Raw genomic sequence first — 14,542 nt, 5'->3', positions numbered from 1 at the left:
TTTAATGAAGAACTGTTCATTCCATGCCATATTTGGCTAAATTAGAACCAGTTCCTGCATTCAAGAAGCTCACAGTCTGCTGAGGGAGACCAACATGCAATCAATAAACAATAGTACAACATAGTAAGTGCTGTACCAGAAATATAAACAAATATTATAGAAACATAAGAAAGGAAGTGATTAATTCTGCTTAAAGGCAGAAAACAGGAAGCCAGGCATGGTGGCTCATGCCTGTAATCCCAGATCTTTGGGAGGCTAAGGAGGGCAGATCATGTGGTCAGGAGTTCGAGACCAGCCTGGGCAAACATGGTGAAACCCCATCTCTACTAAAAATACAAAATTAGCTAAGCATGGTGGCAGGCGCCTATAACCCCAGCTACTAAGGAGTCTGAGGCAAGAGAATTGCATGAACATGGGAAGTGGAAGTTGCAGAGAGCCAATATCATACCACTAAACGCCAGCCTGTCAACCAGTGAGACTCTGTCTAAAAAAAAAAAAAAAATAGAAAATATTAAGAAGTTTCTGACCAAGTAATAAATACTCATTTCCTTGGGATGCATGTTCCTACTAAGAAAGAGTGTCTACATCACATTCTATTAACTTTATTAGTCCTACAGTTCAATTGAACATATTGTATATTGCTGATTTTTTAGATATTACTACACTATTTCAGGACATCTTGAATAGACTTATGCTAAAATAATCTTTTAAAACCTTTTTTAAATATTCATATTATATATATATATCAATTCCTTGAAAGTATTTTAATAACAAAAAGTGAAATTCAAGGCTATAATATTAATAATACTAGTTTGCTTGCAATAGTAAAACCTAGATGAGAAAGCCTATTGCTTTTTTGCCAGCTACCACATATTAGTTACAGTGATCATCACCAAATGTTCATTTATTGTGATTTCTATTAATTATGCACTTAACAAATCCTTTCATCCTCCCAACAAAAGCTTTGGGGTTTCACTATCTTACTCTATAGAAAAGTCTCATATGCCCTCAGAATAAAAGATTTTTTTCCTCTATTGGCTACAGCGCAAATAATAGCATCCTTCACTGAGAAACAACCAGACTTATACTCATCCAAAGCACATAAATTTAGTTCAATGGTGCCATCTGGTGACATAAATCTTGCAGTAAATATACAAAGACCAGAGTCGGAGTATAGAATGATATCCAACCCTCTTGATGGCATCCAACGCAAAGTGTCTAACTTAAGAAAAACTTGATCTGCCTGATATGAAACACACAACTAATCATACTCAGTATACAACAGTTTAACAAAGGGAATTATAAGAATTGTTTGAGCCACATTTTATGCTTACAACTCTTGTTTCTCAAGTCTTTGGAAGAGACTTGTATCTAACAGAATGCCCTATACAACTCCTAGAAAACATTTTAAAAGCCTAAATATCAAGAGTATCTTGAATCCCCATTCCAGGCTGATCCATTTCCTCACTCTCCTTTGAACATATATGAATGTGTATAATTTTCTTCACTTCAAAATGCCACTTCCTTAAGAAAGCCATCCCTGTTTCCACTGTTGAGGTTAAGCTTCTCACTCACAGCAACCTCTGCTTCTTCTTTGTATATAAACTACTTACAAAATTTTGTTTAATGCTTGTCTCCCCAGTGTGTATCATGGTGTTTGGCAAAATGTTCAATAACTATCTCGTGAATGAGTGAATATGTAAATTGACGGTGGAAAAAGTCCTTCTCTATTCTCCCTTTGGATGCAAATCCTGTAAGTGACAAGGCTCACCTCAAGTTTACATTTTATATAAAAGCTTCCCTAGCAACACCAGTGTACAATAAGCCCACGCTTCTCCTATACCACTGTGGTCTAGACCCCAGAATTTAGTTTTCCACTATATGATGTCTCATACTTTTTTTTAGGTACATAAATATTACCTTCCCAAGTGACCTTAAGCTCCTTAAATGTAGGCATTGGTCTTAATAGCATCCATCTGCGTAAGTCTATGTATATAGGTAAACACTTCATAAATACTTTGATAATTATTCTTACTCAATTGCAATAACTAAAACACCTGTATTCTTTTTTTAAAATTAAGTACTGTAAACAAATAAGTAGGAACGTAATAGATCTTAACAACTAAGAATTTAACATTCACTGTTTTGACCAGTCAAGACATATTTAAAGATCCATGATATGTAATTTGTTTGTTTCAACTGAAGCACATGCTTTGAGGTTATGAATGGCAGCAAGCATTATCTAGTAAATGCCTCTCTCACATGGGTCAGAAACAAAATCTCAGTGTAGCTTTATCCAAAAACCTACTTATTTTAACACAGAATTCTATCCACAGAATAATTATTGTAACATCAGAAGAAACTATGTTGTAACATAAGTAGAAACAATCATTAACTATCCAAAGGGGGTAAAAAATATCTCAAACGTTTTAGATATTCTATAGTAAGGCCAGGTGTGGTGCCTCATGCCTGTAATCCCAGCACTTTGGGATGCCAAGGTGAAAGGATCACTTGAGCCCCAGGAGCTCAACACCAGCCTGGGCAACATGATCAAACCACCTCTCCACAAAAAGCACAAAAATTAGCTGGGCATTATTGCGCACATCTGTAGTCCCAGCTACCAGGGAGGCTAAGGTGGGAGGAATGCTTGAGCCCCGAAAGTGGGGGTTGCAATGAGCCAAGATTGCACCACTACACTCCAGCCTGGGCAACAGACAACACTGTCTCAAAAAAAAAAAAAAAAAAATATGCTACTGTATTTTAAAAAGGAAATTGGATGCTATAATGATATTTGTGAATTTAAAGATTACAAAGTACTCAAGAAATGTCCCAGAATGATAATGGCTCATTATACTTGTTAAAGATTAAATCACTTTGGGAGGCCAAGGTGGGTGGATCACGAGGTCAAGAGATTGAGACCATCCTGGTCAAAATGGTGAAACCCCGTCTCTACTAAAAATACAAAAAATTAGCTGGGCATGGTGGCATGTGCCTGTAATCCCAGCTACTCAGGAGGCTGAGGCAAAAGAATTGCCTGAACCCAGGAGGCGGAGGTTGCAGTGAGCCGAGATCGCGCCATTGCACTCCAGACTGGGTAACAAGAGCGAAACTCCATCTCAAAAAAAAAAAAAAGATTAAATCAGATCCTATAAAACACAAGAAGGAAAAAATGCCACTGTCATATTCTTCCAAGTTTGGTAATAATATTCACACACTATTAATATGCTATTTTCCTTGAATGGCCAAATATCTAACCATTTAGAGCATATGTTTTCAAATACATTTTAAAATGCCTCAGAATCACATGCAAGGATTAGTAAAATACCATTTGCTGAGCCCTACTTCCAGAGTGTCTTATTCAGTCAGTAGGGTGAGGCCCAAGAATTTGCAATTCTAACCAAGTTCACAGGTTACTAGTACTGCTGGTCCAAGAACCACATCTTGAGAACCTCTGTTTTAGAAGATTACAGCCAGGTTGTTAGACCATTCAATCTTAAGTGGGTTAACAAAAAGTATATATATAAATAAAATAAAATAATAATAAATACAGCCAAGTTGCTCCAAATTCACACAACTGTATGGGCCTTCATAGCCACTATTTAAATAATACTTCACTTCCTTATGATAAGATGGCAAAAATTATACATTATGATTAATAATTAAGACCAAAATAACCATGATATTTTCAAAGAGATGCTATTTTGAAATAAAAATATAACATTAGAATTACTATTAGAAAAAATATATAGGTGTTTTTTACTCAAACTATAACTCTTACACATATCTCTTTCATAGAACTTACCACGATTATAATTGAATAATAATTGTGTATTTAAAGTCTCTTTTCGCCTACTTGTCCATAAGTGTAATGACTATCCTCTATAACTTACTGTTGTATCCCTATTGCATAGCACAATGTCCAACACGTAACTGATATTTTTAAAAGAAGTTTTGACAAATGAATAAAAAATGTATTAAAGATCACTTATAATTATTAAAGTCCACCTTATGGGGGTATAAAAAGGGGCAGAAGTATATTCAATTTATCATAAGGCAATGTGGTAAATGCTTTTTTAGTAATATAAACAAAATGCTATAAGACACAATGAAAGGGCTTAAGCTGCCAGCAAGAATGTGTTAGAATGCTTCAACAAAGAGATAATAAATTCCAATATATAATACATCTGCTGTATCACCTCTATTGCTAGTAATCCCAAAAATCCACAAGGTTCTTTGCTAAGTTTTATGGAAATGAAATGTACTCTATTCTAATACAAAATCTAACATGTAGTTTACCAGCCTCCATGAAATAAGATGAGCCCTTAACAAAGATTTTGCTACAGGCAGAGTTTTTTAAAAGTATTATTTTACTTCCTGTTCTCCTCTAATTTATCTCTAACTCCTCTTCCAAAAATTACCCCTCACACACTGTAGAGAAATATAAGGCAATAAGTTAGATAAACAAAGCTCATATGGTTTTAGAAGGGGTTGAAATCTGTGAAGTATATCTATAGTTCTTTCCATACTTTATAAGTAATGACCAAAGAATAACATATAATTTTCAATAAGTTACAAAAATAAAGAACACTTGTGTTACATATCTAAAACTTAAATAACCCATAATACTATTTGAAGTCTTCAAAAATAATTATGGTGGTAACATAGATCTTTAAAACTTAACTTAATTTAGAAGCACAAAAATAATTTCAAAATATAAATCAAGGCCAGGCACGGTGGCTCATAACCTGTAATCCCAGCACTTTAGGAGGCCAAGGTGGGCGGATCACAAGGTCAGGAGTTCAAGACCAGCCTGAACAACATGATAAAAACACCATCTCTACTAAAAATACAAAAATCAGCTGGGTGTGAGGGCACACATCTGTAATCCCAGCTACTCAGAAGGCTGAGGCAGGAGAATCTCCTGAACCTGGTAGGCAGAAGTTGCAGTTAGCTGAGTTCACACCACTACACTCCAGCCTGGGCAACAGAGCAAGACTCCATCTCAAAAACAAAAAAGATTCATCTTGCTTCTTTATTGCCTAACTGAAGAATAACCTAATAAAAGTACCTAGAAAAATCTTAATGTTTTATATATTCTAAGTAAAAGAGATTTACATGTTCTAAATTAATTTGTAAAATATAATGGAATTCCAATTCTCTAAATGTGCAGCTTCTATCATATTGCCATTTTAGGTTTGTTTTGTTTTGGTACATTAATGAACACTGATGACTATTATTTTATTTAACTTTTCTAAATAAAAAGACATAAATTAATCATAAAATATCACAGAATTCCAATTTCCTTACATTCAAATTCTGGAAAGTGTTTATGCTGTAATCATGAAACTATTTATCATTTGGATAAAATTTTCCTTAGTGTTACCACAAGATGTCACTCTAAGCCTAACATCTAAACATGCAGCATCTATCATATTGCTGTTTCAGGTTTTGTTTGTTTTTTGCATTTGGTTTTGGCACACTAATGAACACCAACTGCTGTCTTTCAAAAAATGAAAGTGCATTTTCTTACTCTGTTATTGGCAAATAAAAAATCAAAATAAATACAGGGACTGTAGAAGAAAGGAGGAAGAAAGTTAAACAGTTCATCATTCTCCATTCTTATCAGATATCCTATTACCATAAAAGCAATGTATCTAACCATTGAATTGTATATTATTTTACTTCCTTTATTTTAAAAGATATCAAAAATTAATAAATGTTACTTTTATAAACAGATAAATTTATATTAAGACTTCTTAAACATAATTTTGCTATCATCTTCCACCATGTTACCACAGAACTCATTCATAAAATTCTTTTACACACTGTAACACCAGTCACAGTTATGTATACAAAATTCTGGCCTCAGCAAATATACCATCTAAAACATTCTAGTACTTTTTTAAGCTTATGATGAAGGACCACAAAAGGAAGACCCATTATTCCTTTTATGGTAATGCATTTCAGCTGGGGGCAGTGATTCATGCCTGTAATACAAATACTTTGGGAGGTTGAGGTGGAAGGATCACTTGAGCCCAGGAGTTCAAGACCAGCCTGTGAAACATAGTGAGACCCTATCTCTACTAAGAATTTTAAAATAAGCTTGTCGATCCAAGATGGCTGAATAGATACAACTCCAGCGCACAACACCCAGCGAGAGAGACGCAGAAATCCAGAGATCTCCTAGCTCCAACCGAAGGACCAGGTGCATTTTAACAGGTCTGGTCTGGCTGTGAGCAAAGTCCACTCAGGGCAGACCAAGGTGGGGAGGGGTGCTGCTTCACCCAAAAAGTGCATCTGACTGGCGAGTTGGAGGCGCCCCCTCTGGCATTCTGGTCCAGATACAGCCCTTCTCTCAAAGCCTCAGCAATACACAGAACAGGGGATCTTTGCCAGTCAAGCGCCAGGAATTACAAGAGTTGAATAATAATCCAGGATGGTGTCCTGGATTGGTGCACAGACCTAAACAGACGCATAAGCCCAAAAGGTTGCCAGGAGAACCAGCAGACTGAGCTATTGTCCCCCACCCCGCAGAGAGAAAGGGAGCTGTAAGCAGGAGCAGCTGGAGATGGCGGGGTGCTGCTGGGTGGGTCCCTACCCTGCCCCACAAAATCCAAAGGGCTGAAGCTCTGACTCTGGCGGGTTGCGCAGCCAGGGCCACAGTCTTGAGCTGAACCCTGAATGATCCAACCCAGTGGAGGAAGGGCACAACCCACCATTAGAGGGGTGGGACTGGGCTACATATTTTAATGAAAAACACAAGAAGCCTACAAAGCAACCAGACGGCATTCTTGACAACCCAGCAGTGCCTACAGGTCAGCAGAAGAGGCGGGCCTAATCTCCCAGTATAAGCAAAAAAGACACAAGAAGCTCAGACGAGATCGGGCGCGTGTGTCGTTTGTAGGGACATGGATGAATCTGGAAAACATCATCCTCAGCAAACTGACACAAGAACAGAAAATGAAACACCGCATATCCTCACTCAGACGAAGTGATGCATTACAGACGAAGAGATGCATGGTGATGAAAAATGAGAACACATGGACACAGAAAGGGGAGTACTAAACACTGGGGTCTATTGGGGGGAAAAGGGGAGGGCCAGTGGGAGGGGGAGGTGGGGAGGGATAGCCTGGGGAGAAATGCCAAATGTGGGTAAAGGGGAGAAGAAAAGCAAAGCACACTGCCATGTGTGTACCTACACAACTGTCTTGCATGCTCTGCTCATGTACCCCAAAACCTAAAATCCAATAAAAAATTAAAAAAAAAAAAGACACAAGAAGCTTCCCTAGTACCCTGAAGGAGTCCCTAGACACTCCATAGTGCCTCCACAGGCAGACAAGCGACCTCATCAAGCAGCTCCCTGAAAACACAGCCAGGTAAACCCACAGAGATGGGAAAAAAACAGTGCAAAAAAGATAAAACCTTCAAAGACCAGAACACTTCTTCTCCTTCAAAGGATCACAACCACTCAGTAGCACAGGATCACATCATGACTGAGAAGGAGTGTGACAAATTGACAGAAACAGGCTTCAGAAGGTGGATAATAACAAACTTTTTGAGCTAAAAAAACACATTCTAACTCAATGCAAAGAAACCAAAAACCTTGAAAAAAAGGTTAGATGAAATTCTAACTTGAATAACCAGCTTAGAGAAGAACATAAATGATTTGATGGAGTTGAAAAACAGCACGAGAACTATGTGAAGCAAATACAAGTTTTAATAGCCAAATTGATAGAGCAGAAGAAAGGATATCAGAGATTGAAAGATCAACTCAATGAAATAAAAAGAGAAGGCAAGACAGGAGAAAAAAGAGTGAAAAGAAATGAAGAAAGCCTCTAAGAAATATGGGATTATGTGAAAAGACCCAATCTACGCTTGATCGGTGTACCTGAATATGACTAGGAGAATGAATCCAAGCTGGAAAACATGCTCCAGGATATTATCCAGGAGAACTTCCCAAGCCTAGCAAGGCAGTTCAAATTTCAAATTCAAGAAAGACAGAGAACTCCACAAAGATACTCCTCAACAAGAGCAACCCAAGGCACACAATCATCAGATACACCAGGATCAAAATGAAGGAAAAAATGCTAAGGGCAAGCCAGAGAGAAAGGTCAGGTCACCTACAGAGGAAAGCCAATCACACTCACAGCAGATCTCTCAGCAGAAACCCTACAAGACAGAAGAGAGTGGGGGCCAATATTCAACATCCTCAAAGAAAAGAACTTTCAACCCAGAATCTCATATCCAGTCAAACTAAGCTTTATAAGTGAAGGAGAAATAAAATCCTTATGGACAAGCAATTACTGAGAGATTTTGTCACCACCAGACCTGCCCTACAAGAGCTCCTGAAAGAAACACTAGGCACAGAAAGGAACAAGTACCAGTCACTGAAAGAGCAAACCAGTGGGCAAAGACCAAGAATGCAATGAAGAAAATGATTCAACTATTGGGGGAAAAAAACAGCCAGTAACAAAATGGCAGGATCAAATTCACACATAACAATAGTAACATTGAATGTAAATGGCCTAAATGCCCAAATCAAAAGACACAGACTGGCAAACTGGGTAAATCTCACATACAAAGACACATATAGACTCAAAATAAAGGGATGGAAGAAGATTTACCAAGGAAATGGAGAACAAAAAAAAAAGCAGGGGTTGTAATCCTAGTTTCTGATATAAATGGACTTCAAACCAACAAAGATCAAAAGAGACAAAGAAGGACATTACATAATGGTAAAAGGATCAATCCAACAAGAAGAACTATCCTAAATATGTACGCACCCAACACAGGAGCATCCAGATACATAAAGCAAGTTCTTAATGACCTAAAACGAGATTTAGACGTCGACACTCCACTGTCAATATTAGACAGATCAATGAAACAGAAAATTAACAAGAATATCCGGGACTTGAATGCAGAGCTGGACCAAGTGGATTTAATAGACATATACAGAATGCTCCACTCCAAATCCATAGAATACACATTCTTCTCAGCTCCACATTACACTTACTCTAAAATTGACCCAATCATTGGAAGCAAATCACTCCTCAACAAATACAAAAGAACAGAAATCATAACAAACAGTCTATCAGACCACAGCACAATCAGACTAGCACTCAGGATTAAGAAACAAACTCAAACCCACACAATTACCTGGAAACTGAACAACTTGCTTCTGAGTGTTGACTGGATAAACAATGAAATGAAGGCATAAATAAAGACATTCTTTGAAACCAATCAGAATGAAGACACAACTTACCAGAATCTCTGGGACACATTTAAAGCAGTGTCAAGAAGGAAATTTATAGCAATAAATGCTCACATGAGAAACAAGAAAAGATCTAAAATTGATACCCTATCACCAAAATTGAAAGAGCTAGAGGAGGAAGATCAAAAAAACTCAAAACATAGCAGAAGACAAGAAATAACTAAGATCAGAACAGAACTGAAGGAGATAGAGACACAAAAAACCCTTCAAAAAATCAATAAATCCAGGAGCTGGTTTTTTGAAAAGATCAACAAAATAGATCACTATCCAGATTAATAAAAAAGAAAAGGGAGAAGAATCAAATAGTTGCAATAAAAAACGATAAAGGAGATATCACCACTGATACCACAGAAATACCAACTGCCATCAGAGATTACTACAAACAGCTCTAGCACATAAACCAGGAAGAAATGGATACATTCCTAGACCCTTGTACTCTACCAAGACTAAACCAGGAGGAAGGTGAAACCCTGAATAACAACAGCTGAAGTAGAGGCAGCAATCAATAGCCAACCAACCAAAAAAAGTCCAGGTCCAGACGGGTTCACAGCTGAATTCTACCAGACATACAAAGAGGAGCTGGTTCCATTCCTTCTGAAACTGTATCAAACAATACAAAAGGAGGGAATCCTCCCTAACCCATTTTATGAGACCAACATTGTCCTGATACCAAAACCAGGCAGAGACTCAACAAAAAAGAAACCTTAAAGCCAATATCCATGATTAACATTGACACAAAAATCTTCAATAAAATACTGGCAACAGATTGCAACACCACATCAAGAAGCTTATCCCTCACTATCAAGTAGGCTTCAACCCAGGGATGCAAAGCTGGTTCAATATATGCAAATCCATAAATGTAATCCATCACATAAACGGAACCAAAGACAAAAACCACATGATTATCTCAATTGATGCAGAGAAGGCCTTTGACAAAATTCAATAGCCCTTCATACTAAAAATTCTCAATAAACTAGGTATTAATGGAACATACCATAAAATGATAAAAGCTATATATGACAAACCTACAGCCAATATCATACTGAACGGGCAGATGCTGGAAGAATTCCCTTTGAAATCAGGCACTAGACAAGGATGCCCGCTCTCACCACTCCTATTCAATATAGTATTAGAAGTTCTAGCCAGAGCAATCAGGCAAGAGAAAAAAATAAAAGGTATTCAATTAGGAAAGGAGGAAGTCAAACTGTCTCTATTTGCAGATGACATGATTGTATATCTAGAAGTCCCCATAGTCTTAGCCAAAAATCTTCTCAAACTGATAAGCAACTTCAGCAAAGTCTCAGGATATAAAATCAATGTGCAGAAATCACAAGCATTCCTATATACCAATAACAGACTTAAAGAGAACCAAATCAAGAGCAAACTACCACTCACAATTGCAACAAAGAGAATAATATACCTAGGAATACAACTAACAAAGGATGTAAAAGACCTCTTCAAGGAGAACTAGAAACCACTGCTCAATGAAATAAGAGGACACATACAGATGGATTAACATTCTATGCTCATGGTTAGGAAGAATTAATATCATGAAAATGGCCATACTGCCCAAAGTAATCTATAGATTCAACACTAACCCCATCAAGCTACCAATGACCTTCTTCACAGAACTGGAGAAACCCACTTTAAACATCATATGAAATCACAAGAGAGCCCACATAGCCAAGACAATCCTAAACAAAAAGATCAAAGCTGGAGGCATCACACTGCCAGACTTCCAACTATACTACAAGGCTACAGTAATCAAAACAGCATGGTACTGGTACCAAAACAGAGACATAGACCAATGGAACAGAACAGAGGTCCCAGAAGAAACAGCACACATCTACAACCATCTGATCTTTGACAAACTTGGCAAAAACAAGCAATGGGGAAACAACTCCATGTTTAATACATGGTGTTGGGAAAACTGGCTAGCAATGTGCAGAAAGCAGAAACTGGACACCTACCTGTCCCCTTACACTAAAATTAACTCCAGATGAATTGAAGATTTAAACATAAAACCTAACATCATAAAAACCCTACAAGAAAACCTAGGCAAAACCATCCAGGACATAGGCATAGGCAAGGACTTCATGACTAAAACACCCAAAGCAATGGCAATAAAAGCCAAGATAGACAAATGGAATCTAATTAAAATTCAGAGCTTCTGTACAGCAAAAAAAACCATCAGAGTGAATCAGCAACAATAGAATGAGAAAAAATTTTTACAATCTACCCGTCTGACAAAGGGCTAATAACAAGAATCTACAAAGAACTAAAACAGATATACAAGAAAAAACAACCCCATTCAAAAGTGGGTGAAGGATATGAACAGAAACTTTTCAAAAGAAGGCATATATGAGACCAACAAACATATGAAAAAATGCTCATCATCACTGGTCATTAGAGAAATGCGAATCAAAACTACATTGAGATATCATCTCATACCAGTTAGAATGGCGGTCATTAAAAAAATCTGGAGACAACAGATGCTGGAGAGGATGTAGAGAAATAGGAACACTCTTACACAGTTGGTGGGAGTGTAAATTAGTTCAACCACTGTGGAAGACAGTGTGGTGATTTCTCAAAGATCTAGAAATAGAAATTCCATTTGACCCAGCAATCCCACTACTGGGCATATACCCAAAGAACTATAAATCATTCTACTATAAAGACACATGAACACATATGTTCACTGCAGCCCTCTGTACAATAGCAAAGACCTGGAACCAACCCAAATGCCCATCAATGACAGACTGGACAAAGAAAATGTGGTACATACACCATGGAAACTATGCAGCCATAAAAAACGATGAGTTCGTGTCCTTTGCAGGGACTTGGATGAATCTGGAAACCATCATTCTCAGCAAACTGACACAAGAACAGAACATCAAACACCGCATGTTCTCACTCAGAGGTGGGTGTTGAACAATGAATGAGAACACATGGAATCAGGGAGAGGATCATCACACACTGGGGGCAGTTGGCGGGACAGGGGAGAGACAGTGTGGGGTAAGGAGAGAGGGGAGGGTGTGGAGGGATAACATGGGGAGAAATGCCAGATATAGTATGCACCTAAATTTAAATAAATTAATTTTTTAAAAATTTTTAATAAAATAGAATGATGATTTTCTTCTGCAGAGAGAGGGACTGGTTTCCTAATCACAATGTAAATACAGCATGTTCAGCAGTAATAATACTTTATTATCTGTTTGTGTTTTTTACATTATGAATCCCTTCTATTTCTACAGCTATTGAGAGTCATGCAAGGTATTATTTCAATGTATTGGCTATGTATTGGCCAGAGCAATGGGTGAAACTACTATCTTCCACTACTTGTAACAGGAAAAAAAAAAGTGCGGTGGGGGAGTTGGTTCAAACAGAACTCAAATTATAGACCATAAACAATGCCCTATATTTCAATGCCTCCCTACCTATCTGTTATAAAGATATAAATCATCTCTGGGATGCACAAGTCTACATGGCTTTTCTTCTGTGTCCTTAAAGAATATGCACAGTGAGACCACTCAAACTCAAAAATCATTAATAACAGATTGGTAATCAGTACATAGGCACCCAAATTGAATTCAATAGAAAATTATATTTTGTTGTATAATGTTGCTTCATTATTTGCACTATGGTTTATCCTAAAATGACTTTTAAAGACCAGCCAAAACAAATCTATCCATTCAAAGCTGGGCACTGGGATTACTTACATTACAGCTTTTTACAGATTATTGTTGACTTTCATTTTACTAGAGAAATTCAAACTACTTTAATCCAAGATAGTTATCATTCACTTAAAATAATGGCAAAACACAATTCTTTGTACTCCTTTGTCTTTTTACTCCCTAGAAAACGATGTTACATTATCAAATGATTATATTATCAAAAATAGAGTTACCTATATTAACCAACAATCCCCTTTCTAAATCAAGTTCTCAAAAATGCAAACTCTCAAAAGACTTAGCCAGTCTTAAGTAAACACATCATACAAATCTGTTAAGATAAATTGCCATTTAGTTAATGGCCTTTTACTAATGATCAACTATTAATAAATAACACTATTAATTTTTAATTGAGAATTTGATGTTTTAAAATGTCCTCAAAATATTATCTTTATTGACAAGGTTTATTCAAATTTCTGCAAGACTACATTTAGAGTTGTTTTCATTTAATACCAGCTAAGATGATTACAGTTGTGTTATTAATTCCTGCCAGCCACAATAAAATATTTTTTAAAGTTAATCCACAGGCAAAGTAATCCCATAAAGCTTTATACTTCTATTTTTATTCAATAGACTGATTTTCAAATTTTCAAAATTTAATATTTTTAACAATTATATTCAAATTATAAAGTTGGGTTTTTATCAAAATGTTTATTTACAATAAAAAGTATTTTCATGATTAAGCCTTATAAATTCCTATTTTTAGATTTTATATCAATAATTGCCAGCCTGCAAAAGCAATGAAAATATCCAGACAACTCAGTTATTTCTTTACAATTATTTAAGTTATTTCTTTAAATCCAGTAAAATATATTGCATAATTGAGTGGGTTTTTTATTGTTTGCTTAGCTAGTTGTTTTTTTGGAAAAAGTATTTGTTTCTGCATTTTGTTAATGTATTTTCCCTCTGAAATATGAAAAAAAGAATTAAAAGCTATTCGCACAAATATAAGAGATGTCTGTATAAAAACATATATAAATAAACCATATTCTTAACTTTCTTTACAATCTTTAATAAGTAGGAGAATAAACATAAGATTAAATATTATATGGCTAGCTTCATGACAAATTGGTAAGAATTCCAAAGCACTGAGATTTTCATCAATAAACTTTTCAATTCTGGATCATAAACTTTTCTAAGAGAAGCAAGAAAGATGAAAAGATGTTTTTATTTTTGTTTTAAGAAGAGAGTAAAAGTAGAACTTTGATTCTAAGCAGAATGTAACTATCATTTTTATGTTAGACAATTCCTTCCCTGGAGGAAGACAACTTTCTTCTCTAGCATATTTGTACTTAATGTTTTATAACATACTATTCAGGGTTTTCTTCTGTGTAAACTTTTCTTCCTATTCAAAACATTCTTTCAATATTTTATATTTTTCAATAACCTCTTTTTATTTCTATTCTAAAACAATTCCTTTCTAGGTTAACCTTATATAAGAAAAAGAAAAACAAAAAAAAAAAACTAAATAAATCCTCCCCTCCAGTATTAAAGAAAATTATCCCAGTATGAAATGTGGTTAACATCAGGTTCTTTAACC

The 14,542-nt window shown here is 36.1% G+C and overlaps 1 protein-coding gene across 15 annotated transcripts in view; it reads right to left on the bottom strand.

Annotated features, from left to right (window-relative positions):
• Positions 1 to 14,542, bottom strand: part of DLG2 (discs large MAGUK scaffold protein 2) — a 2,299,762-nt gene that overhangs the window by 2,186,468 nt on the left and 98,752 nt on the right. The gene's annotated exons all lie outside the window — the stretch shown is intronic.

The sequence above is a fragment of the Callithrix jacchus genome, chromosome 10 (assembly GCF_049354715.1).
Source record: "Callithrix jacchus isolate 240 chromosome 10, calJac240_pri, whole genome shotgun sequence".
NCBI lineage: Eukaryota > Metazoa > Chordata > Mammalia > Primates > Cebidae > Callithrix > Callithrix jacchus.
Note: the sequence above shows the minus strand (reverse complement) of the source record. Positions and strands in the feature narration are given on the sequence as shown.